This window comes from Calidris pugnax, unplaced genomic scaffold, assembly GCF_001431845.1.
Source record: "Calidris pugnax isolate Ruff unplaced genomic scaffold, ASM143184v1 scaffold209, whole genome shotgun sequence".
In the NCBI taxonomy this organism is placed as follows: domain Eukaryota; kingdom Metazoa; phylum Chordata; class Aves; order Charadriiformes; family Scolopacidae; genus Calidris; species Calidris pugnax.
In genome coordinates, this window is record NW_015090978.1 from 1,480,559 (window position 1) to 1,493,201 (window position 12,643).

The 12,643-nt window shown below is 40.9% G+C and overlaps 1 long non-coding RNA gene across 1 annotated transcript; it reads right to left on the bottom strand.

The window, feature by feature from the left end:
* Nucleotides 1-1,825: 1,825 nt before the first annotated feature.
* LOC106894641 lies at nt 1,826-11,870 on the bottom strand. Its single transcript, XR_001413295.1, has 3 exons — nt 11,827-11,870; nt 11,607-11,689; nt 1,826-2,031 (listed from the first exon to the last, which is right to left on the bottom strand). It is a non-coding gene; the product is annotated as an uncharacterized LOC106894641 (long non-coding RNA).
* Between the last annotated feature and the right edge of the window lie 773 nt (nt 11,871-12,643).

Genomic DNA, 12,643 nt, shown 5'->3' on the forward strand with positions numbered 1-12,643 from the left:
AAAGTTGAGGGTTTTTACCCCTCTTCTTTACTTTTTAAGCCGCCCCCGGCCGCAGCCCTGGCGGGGTCTCTCAGGGGAGGGGCCCGCCGCCTCCGCGCCCCGGGGTTGCCACAGCAACGCGTCAACACATGCAAATTCCTGCCGGCAGCCCGGGCGCCGATTGGCCCGAGCCGTTGTGTCGTCAGCGAGAGGAGGGCGGAGCCGGCAGGGGGCGGGCAGGAGGGGCAGCAGCGGGGCGGGGGCCGCTGCCCCCCCTGGGGGCGGGGGGGCTGGGGGGGCGCGGGGGGGCATTACATTCCTTTGGTGACTGAGAAAGCTACATCCCATTTTCAAAACTAATGTAGGCAATCAGGAGTCCAACCCCCCCTGGAAAAAAAAAAAAAAAAAAGTCTTTTATTTTAGACACTGGGCCTAAATTTAGACATCTATCTTTTTACAAAACTCCTGGCCAAAAGACAGCTTGTGCAGAAACAAATGCAGAAAAAAATATGCCATTTTCCAAAACTTTGTGTAGCTTTTGGATAATGTGAATCAGCTTCTTTATTCTTGGATCTTGAATCAAATTCAGTGGAAAGAAATGTGCAGTCTTATTTTGTTGTTGTTATACTCTGAGTTGCTGCCTTTGAACATGCAGTCCTCAGTAAAATTGTGTTCCATGCCAAGGTTAAGAATAATGGCAAAAATGAAAATCACTGGAGTGTTTACAGGATAACAAAACATTCTATTTCATATTAGCTAAATAAAAATACCTAAAACCTGCTAAAACATGTAACATTCAAAGCTAGCCTAAGCTGCCCAACAGAATCTCCCATGGAACTATAGCACACAAGGGTCCCTTTTGGGTACATAACTCTCACAGGACCACAGAGTGTGAGGACCCAAGTACTCCCTTTCAACAGAAAAATCAAAAGAAATAGGAATTAGAAGTTTCCTTTATGCACACAGTATTCCCCTTCCCTTTACGTACTGTTCTGCAGAGAAATATCTGCATGGAGCCAAAAGACCCTCCTGAAGGAAAGTGATTTTAAATTTGATGGGAACCCAGTCTCATCTGGAGTGTCTAGGTTCAAAATGCATCCACATCCTTTCGTATAGCATGTGATTAGCAATTTACCTTGTCTGATACGGCTGGCGCAACCCCTCTCTTTCCTTGACAGGTCTTGGATAGACCATTACTTGCTGAGCCAGACACAGAGCCTGAGCCTTTACAAGATTTACTGGGGCTAGACCTTGACAGCCCCACACTGCTGCTACCTCCTCTGCAACTCTTTTGATGCACAATGAGACGGTCAGGAAGGAAGGTTCGGCCACAGTTTCCACAGGGCAGGAGCTGGGCTTGAGCACTTTGATAAGCTTCCTCATTTTCAGCTGTACGCATACAGGAGCCACCAGTAAGGACCTCAGGTTTCCTGGGCTCCGCTCTTCTGAGATGTCTTGGTAGCTGATTGTTTTCAATGTGCCACTTCTCTAGGCACTGAGGCTCATGTATAGAAATAGAGTGTGACCCAAATTCTCTGCCACAGATATAGCATACCCTGAACTGAGGTCTTCTTGGTGGGATGATGGGCCGATTCAGTGGCATCTGGGACATGTTTGAAGTGTCTGACCGTTTTGATATTATTGCAGTGCCTGGTCGCCTTTTCTGGGGTCCAGCTTCTGGATGTACTACTTCGGGCAAAATTCTGGGAAGATCTGACACAGTAGATAGTGAAAGCTGCTCTGAAGGTTGGATACTGGGGACAGTAGCAGGGGCCTTTCCGGCACTTGGCAGAGCATTACAGGTTTTGTTCAGATTCTTTTTCTTGACATTTGTTTCCATGAAGAGTAAAACATTTCAAGAAACTTCTGTCTATCCTACACATAAAGGGTTTGAGAAAGTCTGTTATTCTATAGGATGCTCCATCTTAATTCTGTTTCATGGGCCAGAATATACTGCGGACTTCAAAGCTGGAAAACTCCACCTAATGGCCTTTTCAGTAGGGAAAGAGGTTTTCTGCCTGATTTAGTTTTGCCTTTTGGTTTTACATGAACCTGAAATAAATTAAACCAGTACAAATTAGTAAACACTACTTGTTTCGCTAAGGTTACCAACCAGTGGCTCATCACATTTTTAAATAGCAGATAAATAACAACAAATATATCCTATCCCCAGTGATCGGCTGAACAATTTAAATCTGAAATTCTAGCCTCAGAGGATGAAAAGTCATGAAGGACGTGAAAGAAGATGGGTTTGTACAAACTGAAGCTGCTGAGTATTTTTTATGAGTTTTTTTTGTGAGAATAATCATAATGCTTTATTTTCAGCTATTGACAAAACTGGTATTTCTGACACAATCTTTAATTTCTAAGCCATTTATGTTGATAGTTAAACATAATTTCCCTGTCTCAAGAGAAATGAGAATAAATCCCTTAGCAGAGGAATGTTGATGTCCAATCTCCAAAGGGACACTCAGCAAGGAAGATGTTCCCAGTCTGTAGGCTGAAGGAAATTATTCGGCCCTTTACTCAGCACTTGTGAGTAAGTATCTCAAATTCTCTGACCAGTCTTGATTCTCCCAGTACAGGAGAGATATTAATAAAATGGAGCAAGTTTATCAATAAGGGTTACATAGATCCTTTAGGGGTTAAAGCACATGCTATATTTGGAGAAGTTAAGGGCACTTTGTTTGTTTAATCTCAAGAAGACAGTGCTAGACATATTTCAGTTTTTCAGTTTGCTATCTATCCCTGTATACAGACAACTTTGTGTTATATCACTTAAATGTTAGTTTCTCACAGAGACAGTCTTTTGTGCTGGTTCTCCAAGGCTCAGAAAATAAAATTCAGACTGCAAGCATGTTAAGGTAGAGGCTCTTTTTTTACTGCAATGATACAAAATTAAATAGCAGGCCAGCTTTAGTCATAAACAAGCAAGTGGCTGCATAGACAGGTGACTGCCAAGGACAGAAAGGTCACCATTGTCTACATTATTTATAATAGAAGAAACAGCCAATTATTGCTTATTTTGCCATCAAGGATAGGGTCAAGGTGTAATGACCACTGCTCTGGGTTTGGCAGCTCTTCCTTTGACTTCACAGTCACCTTTCCCTTACTGAATGTTCCAACCTTTATCTCGACCCTTCCAGACTTTCAGAGAGTTCCTAACTCCCAAACTTACCTGCCCAGAGATCCCACTGACCCACCTCAGGTCACATTCTCTGCTGCCACCAACCAACCTGGATCTGCTCTGAACTGCTCTTTTGTCATGCCACCATGGGAGACTTTGCTCCCCCTCAGCAGCCTTTTCACCCTTATGACTCCCACCTCTGAACCCAGAAGGTTAATTTTACTATGACCAAGGACAAGAACACAGTTTTGTCATTAAGCTTGAGATGATAAATTTTGCCTGGGTCACTGGGAAGCCCTGAGCTGACTCTAATCTCTCATAAATATTCTAGGAGATACCTTAAGGACATAGGCAACAACGAAAAAACAAGTTGTCACCAGGTTCACACAATTAGTTGTCTTCTTGCCAGGCACACAAAGATGTAGATGTTTAGATTTCTACATTTACACTGCTTGGCTTAAATATTCACAAAGTTGCATATTCCAGGGACACCTGTGACACTTCCTCATTTTACAAAATCTCCTGTGAAGCTCAGATTTGTTTGTACACAAATTAGAAGATGTGAAGACCATCAGAGCCAATTTGTAATTTGTATTGGAACAAATGTCTCCGGACAAGTATGTTGCAGTTAGCTGTTAAAAATAAAATTATTGAGGAACAATATACTTAGCACTCAAAGTTAACACCTCTTCTAAAACTCTACTAGATAACTGCAGTCTGTGGAAAAATATAATAAAGTACAAGGCTGTAGCATCCTCTCATGTCTGAAGCTATCAGACAATCATATAATGTGTGTTAAAGGGTACACAAAACTGTAGCGCTGGAACTTTTATTTCAGATATCAAAAACCCCTTTTTTTGTCTGACTCCTACACAATGTATAATTGTGAAATATCCAGTGGAAAAACATGCTACAAACAAAGAAAGATGGGTTACAAGCAGTTTTGACAGTAGCAATTAATAATACTCGGGCAGCAAGCTGGCTTCAAACTGGTGCTATCCCATTTTAAAGAAAACTTTTTTGACCTCACCAGCAATGTAACCTTAATGCAAAAACCTTTAACTCTGTAGAAAGTATTACAAAATCTATTTGGACAACAAATCCCAATCCTTTCCCCCATTTTCTTTATAGAAGACCTTAACTTTACAGAAGTCTGATCACTTTGAACCACAACTTGCCACAAACACAATTTTGCCGATTCTGACCAGATTGTGAGTGTGATTTAGTTACATAGTGAATGGTTCAACAGTATGTGAAATTTAAATTTGCAAACTAGCACTGAGGTTACCCTACTGCAAGGCCGTTTCAAAGACTGGGAGAGTTTCCAAGGAGGGTGGCCTGTTGGATGAATCCAAGTTGGGAAGTAGCCAAGCTCTTTAGGAGGATGAAGGGAATGGAGAGCCAGGGAAACATTAAAGGGTCACAAAGGCAGGGGAGATAAGGGTTATTGGAGGGTCACAGAAAGGGAGCATCAGAAAGTTCAGCTACATTTCAGGGAACTTCTGAACTTTTCAAGGTCCTATTTATGTCCTATTTATTGATTTATGTCAGAACAATACTTTCTGCTACCTGAGAGGATTCTTAAAGCAACAGTGGACATCAAACTGCCTGCCACATGAAGAGTGTTAGGTGACTAAATCTGTTACTATTAAGAATGAATCAGTCAATAAAAGAAGCTATAAACAACCTATTAACAGTATAACCTATTGTTGGATTTCCAAGCTTGCTATTGTAAATACTTCATAAGAGAATTATGCTTCCTTGTGGGGATTACACCATTTGGTCTACATTTATTCCTGCCAAGTTGACCGCTATTATTTGGAAACTTCCTATAAATTCAGTGTGAAATGAAAAGGCATACTAGCAGTTCAAATCTTCTTTTCTCAAGTTCAGTAGTAAAGATGTGAAAGTAAATCAGGGTTGGGACATTTCTTTTCAAAACAAGACTATCTTACTTGTTTCTTTTTAAAATGTTGCAACATGTTATTTGTAGGAAGGTGGAGTTGATCACTGCATATAGCTGTGTAAAAACATTCCTCTCCTCTGCAGTTCCACTGAGTACAATACTTAAAAAACAGTCTTATGAACTGCAGTGACAGGGCACTTGCAACTAATGGATGAGTTCAATTTGATTAAAAGCAAGTGAAACATTATGGCTAGTTCAGCTTTAGTCTGAGAGTTTCACTTTAACCAAAACAGAACATAGTGACAAGAGTGCAAACAGCTCAGTACATCTCTTATCTTCTTGTCCTGAAGAAGAAACTGGAACCCTTGGACTCTGTTTTTAAGCTTATCCTAACCAGAAATTGCAACAATAGCATTATTACGCATGCTTCAGTATCACTGCCTTCTCTTAGCTGCCATGTGTGATTCAACCTATACAGGCAAGTGGAAACTTCTTCCCTGAAATGTCCTTTATGTCTTCTTTCATGTCAGTGTAGGAACTTGGAAGCAAAGTTGACACATACGTTTCCTATTTCCTGTATGCAGCCCATTTCTAAAGACTGACCCTCTCTGTTTTTCATCTCTCTTGATTCTCTCATGTAAACAATTCCTCAAAACCCATTATAAGGTCGTTTTATAAGCCTGGATTCCTCGACTGAATTGAACAAAACATACTTGAGCTAGCTGGGGGATTAAATTGGCTGTTTCCAATGAATCCTCAACACTACTGCCTTTGACTTTGCTAGAATTCCACATGGAGACCTCCCAGCTGAAAAAAACAGAGTTTACCTTGTGGAAGAACACATTGCATGAAGCATCCTGCTGCCAGGACACAACTGTGCTTATTCAATGGACAAAATACAGGAACAGTTGTGACGATTTGGGGAATCTGTTTATGTATAGTTTATGAATGCTGACTGATATCGCAGCATCTCCATGTGCAGCTGTATCAGACTGGAAACTCTATTTAAACTGTACAGCTGGCTTACTGTCACTGTTCCCATCTGCCAGCAGACAGGGACAAGATAAGTCCTTGTACCAGATAAACACAGAGCTAAAACAAAGGTCACAGAGCTTTCCATCTTATACATCTCAAAGTAATACCCCTTGGATGTGCTTGACTCCCTCTGAAGGCAGAGACAACTTTCACATCTGGATTTAGAGGGGAGGACCATAAACGAGCAAAATAAATAGTGGGAACAACCGATTCCTTTACTATTTTTAAAACAGTGTTTGACAAAGCTATGAAAAGGATTTATTTGGAGTACTTGCTTGAGGTGGCACTGGCTTACATCCGGGAGGCTCTTTGGAGAGGTTATCTATAATTGGAGAGTGCTTACAAAATCAGAACTCACATAACAGAGTTACAAGAATGTCTGCGTGGGTTGCTCTGACTGAGGAAGTGTGTGACAGGCCACAGAGATACAATAAAAGAAGCAGGAAACATATGGCTCCAAAATGGTGGCATTCAAATACAACAGCCTGGTGTAAGTCCAGCTACAGATCAGGCTGTCAGTGTCGAAAAAGAATAAACTAATTTTAGCTTGCAAAAATATACTGGTTAATCCAGTATTAAGAGTTTTTAATTCAAGAGTTCCTAGTTGTGTAAGCCCTTATTTATGCAAACCCCCACTTCACTCTGGAAGATAAATTTTCCCTTTGTTTGCCTTCAGCAGTACACTCTGTTGTATACTCATTCTGCCTGTTTATCACTGAGTGCTTGAAGTCTTAAGCTTTCTGTTTGTGCCACCACTATTATTGTGATATAGGTCATTTAATAAAGGTGATTCGTATAAATTGGACTAAACTCACAAGTATTCTAAAAGAAAAGTTATTTAAATTGTAACACTAATGTTACTGTTACATAAATGACTGATGTCTCACATAGCTTTAAATGAGAAGCAACAAGCAACAACTTCTTGCACTACAGTAGTACCCAGAGATCCTGGTTTCTCAATCTGAGCGGGGCTGTGTGAAAAGACAAAGGACAACAACTCAGTCTAAGATGACAAAAGATACAGAAAGAGAGAGATTAAGTGATCTGCTGAGCATGACAAAGCAAATCAGAAAGAAAAGGAAATTAATCTAGACTTTCTAGCACCCCAAATCTAAATCAATCCAGCCACAGGATTTCCTAAGGCTGATCCCTAACTTTATAGTCAAGGTAGACATAGTCAATGAAAACTTTTTACCAAGTTTTCATTACATTTACATATAAAAGAGTGTCAGAAAGGACCAAACTGACATCCTGTGATGAGTGCCAAAAAGCCTTGCTTCAGGGTCTTTCCAAATAAAATGTTTTCTATGAGGCTTCCCGTTATTCTTTAAGGGAAAGCAAATGAAAATTAAACCAACATCTCAAGCTGCATTTTCTCTTGTGCTAAATGTTGTTTTGTACCGCTAAATTATAAATCACTTTAGAAATCTGTTAAGACAAAATACTCAAACATAAGTTGGACAAAAATATTGGATAATTTGTAGTATCTTACTGTTGGATCTGTTTTTCACTGAAAGATAAAAGGGAAAAACATTCTTATGTTTCCAACAGTATTTTTAGCAAATTAACCACACATTAAACCCCTCACATTTTTCCAGCTCAGCACTCCATTTTCTCCACAGTTCCTGGCTAGAGAAGTCTCCTTTGATTAGTCCTAGAGACTAATCTTTTCCTTTGGTTATGTGAAAAGAATAATATATTATTTGATTAAATGTAAATAAAGACCACTGAGATGTAGGAAATCCACAGTTTTATACATCAGGACACTTTATCTTGTCTTAGCTGAGCGTGACCACGTTTTCATCCATCCTCCTATCTCAAGAAGCAATTTGCAGGCTCTGAACACACAAATATTGGCATGTACCCCCACTTCTGGCAGCTTCAAGACTTTGTAAGTCTGTAAAATCTGACACCACAGCAGCCTGACTTAAATGTCTTATGAGTAATGCACACTCAGAAACATCCAAGTATGAAGCTTGTTCCATCAGGGGATCAGCTGCACGTACAGCAGTACCCTCTGCCCCACACTGTCTGCAGCCCAGAGGCTGGTGGTTACGCCTTCGTTAAAGATGGGTGCAGCCAGCTAAAAGGACAAGGCAAGAATACTCAAACCCAAACATACCAGGTTAAAAAGCTAGTGTTTTCCAATGTATACAGCTGGGCTAGAACTCTCCGGGAGTTTTCCCCACTGTTTAAAGTGTCATTTAGACAATACTAAAATCACCCTCAAAGATGCACCTGTATCAATTACACAAGAAAACAATCACTACGTGTGCGTGTGCAAAGGGTCATTAGAATGTAAGAGAAGGAAAATACATAACGCTGACAGTTTCTATATGATTCTGTGTCTGCTGTGTCTGAGACAAGGTGTCTGCTGTGATGAGACAATCAACCTAGTCAAAGGTTTTTGCAATTTTCCTCTAACTTTTTAAAATTCCATGTCTTTCTTTGGATCTGATTCTCTTCCTACCTAAACTTTATGGCTCATCCCAAAAGTCACTGATGTCAATAGCAGCCACTGTATGCTTAGCATCTGAGGACACCCTCTGTCCACCTATGCCATAATAAGGTTAATTTTATTTAATCAAATTTATTTGATTTAATTTTACGACAGTGTTTCCAGATGAAAGCTGGAGACTGGTTCTAGTGACTCAGCAGCTCTTTCATTTGAGCATGTCCTCCTCAGGCCAAACATAAGAAATAATTCCTTTGATTTAACTCCTAACCTTATGTGAAGGACTTATGATGGTTACTAGTTAAAATATAGGGGGAAAAGTAAAACATTTTTAGTTGAAAAAATGCAATTTGACAGAATTTCAAAATTCTGGACCTGCTCCAGCAATTCCTTAAATATCCTTTATGCCCTACAAACAAGGTTCTTGCTTTTCGTATTTTACTCAGTGACGCACTACAAGTCGCCAGGGTGAAGTGGGGACACCTTTGTTTTACTCACACACAATTATTTAACACAGTCATTTCGTATTTTAAATGAATGATGTTACCCTGCCTCCACACTTCCTCTTGTGTAAAAATCAGCATAGACATATTTCTAGCTTGGGAGACACTGGGGATACTATGCATCACATTCTTAATCTTTATCAGTTACTGCAGTAAATCTGTGACATTTAGCACTATGCAAATCATAGTAGGCATATGAGATAATGAACAGACTGGGTGTGTTCACTCTGCCCACAACACAGGACCATGAAACCAAGCAGACGTTGAAGCAGGTAAGTTTACACAGCTCAAAGGGAGCTCCATGCTCTTCCCATCTCAAGCGTCTTCATTCAACACTTCTATTTCTGCGATTGACACAGAATCTGACTGATTCCCAGTGATTTTGATGGTGAGTAGGCAATTTGTGCAACACTTTCAGGAAAGTAGGCTGATCTTTTAGGGTGGATGGATAAATGCATAATCGGCGACGAGTCTGTCTGATACAAAAAATAGAAGCCAGGCAAGTCAGCTTGCACAAACTGACATAAGTCAGTGGAAATCAGAAGGAAGATGATGGTGTAGAGTGATTCAGTGCAGGAAAGAGACTTTTCTCAGTAATCTGCATTAACATAGTTACATCATGCAGGATAAAATATTCAGAAGGGGTAACTGTTCTTATCTTTTACAATGTAAATCAACCTCAATAATTTTTCAATAGAAAGAAAGTGCTCCTCCTGACAAGTATCTCCATAACTTCAGGTTTTGGTAGTTTTGTTATGAATAGGATACTCAACTAGATAATCTGATTACCATGGCAATTCCTATGCTCAGTAAGATACACCAGCTATGAAAAGTAATATGAAAACTGAATGATGAGCAGAAAGCCACAGTAACAGAGAACAACCAGAAGAAATCTAGACAAACAGTTGAAACCATCTGAAGTGGAAAATGGCCAGAAAAAAACAACTCTGAAATTCCCATTTCTTTTGTGAAATGTTGGTAATCCTAAGAAGTTATCAAATACTCATTGTTGTATCTTGCATGAACAATATAGCACATCCTAATACTTTGCAGAACATTCATGAGTTAGTGACACAAAAAGAAAATGGCCACCTACTAAACCTCTGTTATAGAAAACAGGACTATCAAAACACTCATATCCAGCATGAGACTGGAGTCATTATATGATGATTACTGGTAGGAAAACACTCTTTCTTAAGGGTCTTCTTAGTAAAAAATCTTAAAAAGTAATTCTTTTACATTATTGTTTTTCTCCTCCAGATTAGATGAACAGTAATTTATAATTGGTATGAGAGGACATGGATGACAAAATATATCAAGTTTTACCTGATACCGCTGGGCCTTGGAAACTCTGTAATTTGTTATGTTCAATGGTGGTCTTTTTTTCACTCTATATTTAAAGCCGTTACCTATGTGTCTATATTGCCCTGTTTTATAATTCTTTAGTTAACATATTATTGTTAAATACCACAAGCCAATAGAAATACATATGGAATAGGAGCCTGAAATTTGCCCAGATAATGTGGGATAAATGAAGAGACATGTAAAAACCCATGTATGTCTGAACTCTTTGCTATGTAACTGCAATTTCACTTAGTTAGAAACCAACGCATCCTCTTGCAGATCAATATCCTAAGGAATTAAGTAAATAGAAAAGTAAATTTAATAAATAAATAAATCTGTAATTGAAGTCAATGGCTTTAACTTATAACTTTAGCAATCAGATCACTGAGAGTATCTTAAGAAAAAATTTTGTAATCAGCTTTAAAATAAACCACTTGGAAATGACAGCAAAGTTTTCTGTTTTATGTAGCTTTCCAAGCCAAAAAGATATTCTGGTTTTTCTAGTGAACTTTCCCATTGCTGGTGAGCATCACATATTTTCCAGAAATAGAACTGAAAGGTAATTTCTGCTATATTGGACAACCAGTAATTATGTGTCAGGTAAGGTTATCTTCTACACAGAGTAACATTTCTAGCTTTCAGTATCCAAACAGTTGCCAACGATGATTCCAATTGTATTCTCCTGCCTATTAAAGCACACATATAAATGAACCCAGTCAACTTCCCAAGAAAAGCGAAGGGGGAATTAGGAAATCAGAACATCTGACGTGGTACATACTGTTTACTCAAACACTGGTTTTGCCATGCAAATATCTGCGGAAAAAATTCCAGAGAATAGAAGCGTTATCCTTGCAGTAAGCACTATTACACACCCATTTGTTACCAGCTAGCTGGTCTGAGCAGAGAAAGTCACTCTAATCATCACTCATTGACCTTTTTACTTATTTATAACTGGACCTCTGAGCTCTGCTGGAATCCAGCCGTCTGGCAGTTTGGTATCCAGCACTGATGCAATGGCACGAGGACGCAGGACTGTGGGATTTATGCCTAGGCTTCTTGAGGTCACCGAGGCGTGTTACCAGTACCATCACCTGAGTTTCTCAAGGAAATTAGGTGAAAACCAGAAAGGCCAGGACTCAGGCTCAGGGGATCCCATCTGCCCGTGCCCGCTGGCAGGGCAGAAGAGTCGCTTATTCAGATTCAACAGCCAAGAGACCGCACAAGGCGTCATGTTACCCGCCTCTTCCCAAACATTACCTTTGCTCCAAAGAGTGGCTCAAAAATTCCATTTTCACAATGCCTGATCTTCCCTGATGTTGACTTTTTGCTCAGTTTGCCCTCTGTGGAATAAAAGAGTTGAACAGCAAAGTTAGGGGAACACACCTGGATGACATCACATCCCACCCCCCTCCCTTCACCTCTTCCCCTCCCCCTCCCCCCTTCCTTAAAGTTGAGGGTTTTTACCCCTCTTCTTTACTTTTTAAGCCGCCCCCGGCCGCAGCCCTGGCGGGGTCTCTCAGGGGAGGGGCCCGCCGCCTCCGCGCCCCGGGGTTGCCACAGCAACGCGTCAACACATGCAAATTCCTGCCGGCAGCCCGGGCGCCGATTGGCCCGAGCCGTTGTGTCGTCAGCGAGAGGAGGGCGGAGCCGGCAGGGGGCGGGCAGGAGGGGCAGCAGCGGGGCGGGGGCCGCTGCCCCCTCTGGTGGCGGTGGGTCTGGGGGGACGCGGGGAGCTCCTCGGCTGAACAGCTTTTGGGGCAAAACAGGTCTTTTCCCGCCAGGCGGAGGGGAAGTCTGTTTGACCAACTTAAGGCCTGCAAGTTGTCCCCCGGGAAGGGAACCCCACTCAGGCTCTGCATCCGTGGGCAGGGTCTTCTCTCTCAAACCCTTCCCCCTCTTGACTGGGTGGAACGGGGGAAATGGCCTCTTTGGGATAGGCCAGGCAACAGAGAAGAGGAAGAGACTGAGGATCCCTAATTCCATCTTCTACACGGGCACTGTTTTCCTTCAAAAATTCACAGGTTTTGGCCAAATAGTTTCAACATTTTTCCAAATGTAACTTTTGCAAGCTTCATATTTTCCATGGAAATCAATTCTACAGGAACAATGATAAATATTTGCTACAAGAAAACACCACAGGTTCAAAGGGTCCTGTTGCAAGTGTTCTCTGCTGGCAGCACCAAGTGGAAGCCTACCGTGCTTCTTCCATTCTACCCCTTCATAACAAATTTCAGTTGTCAGTTACTGAAAACCTTAAAATGCACTACAGGCATCACTTGCTTAGAATTTTGGCA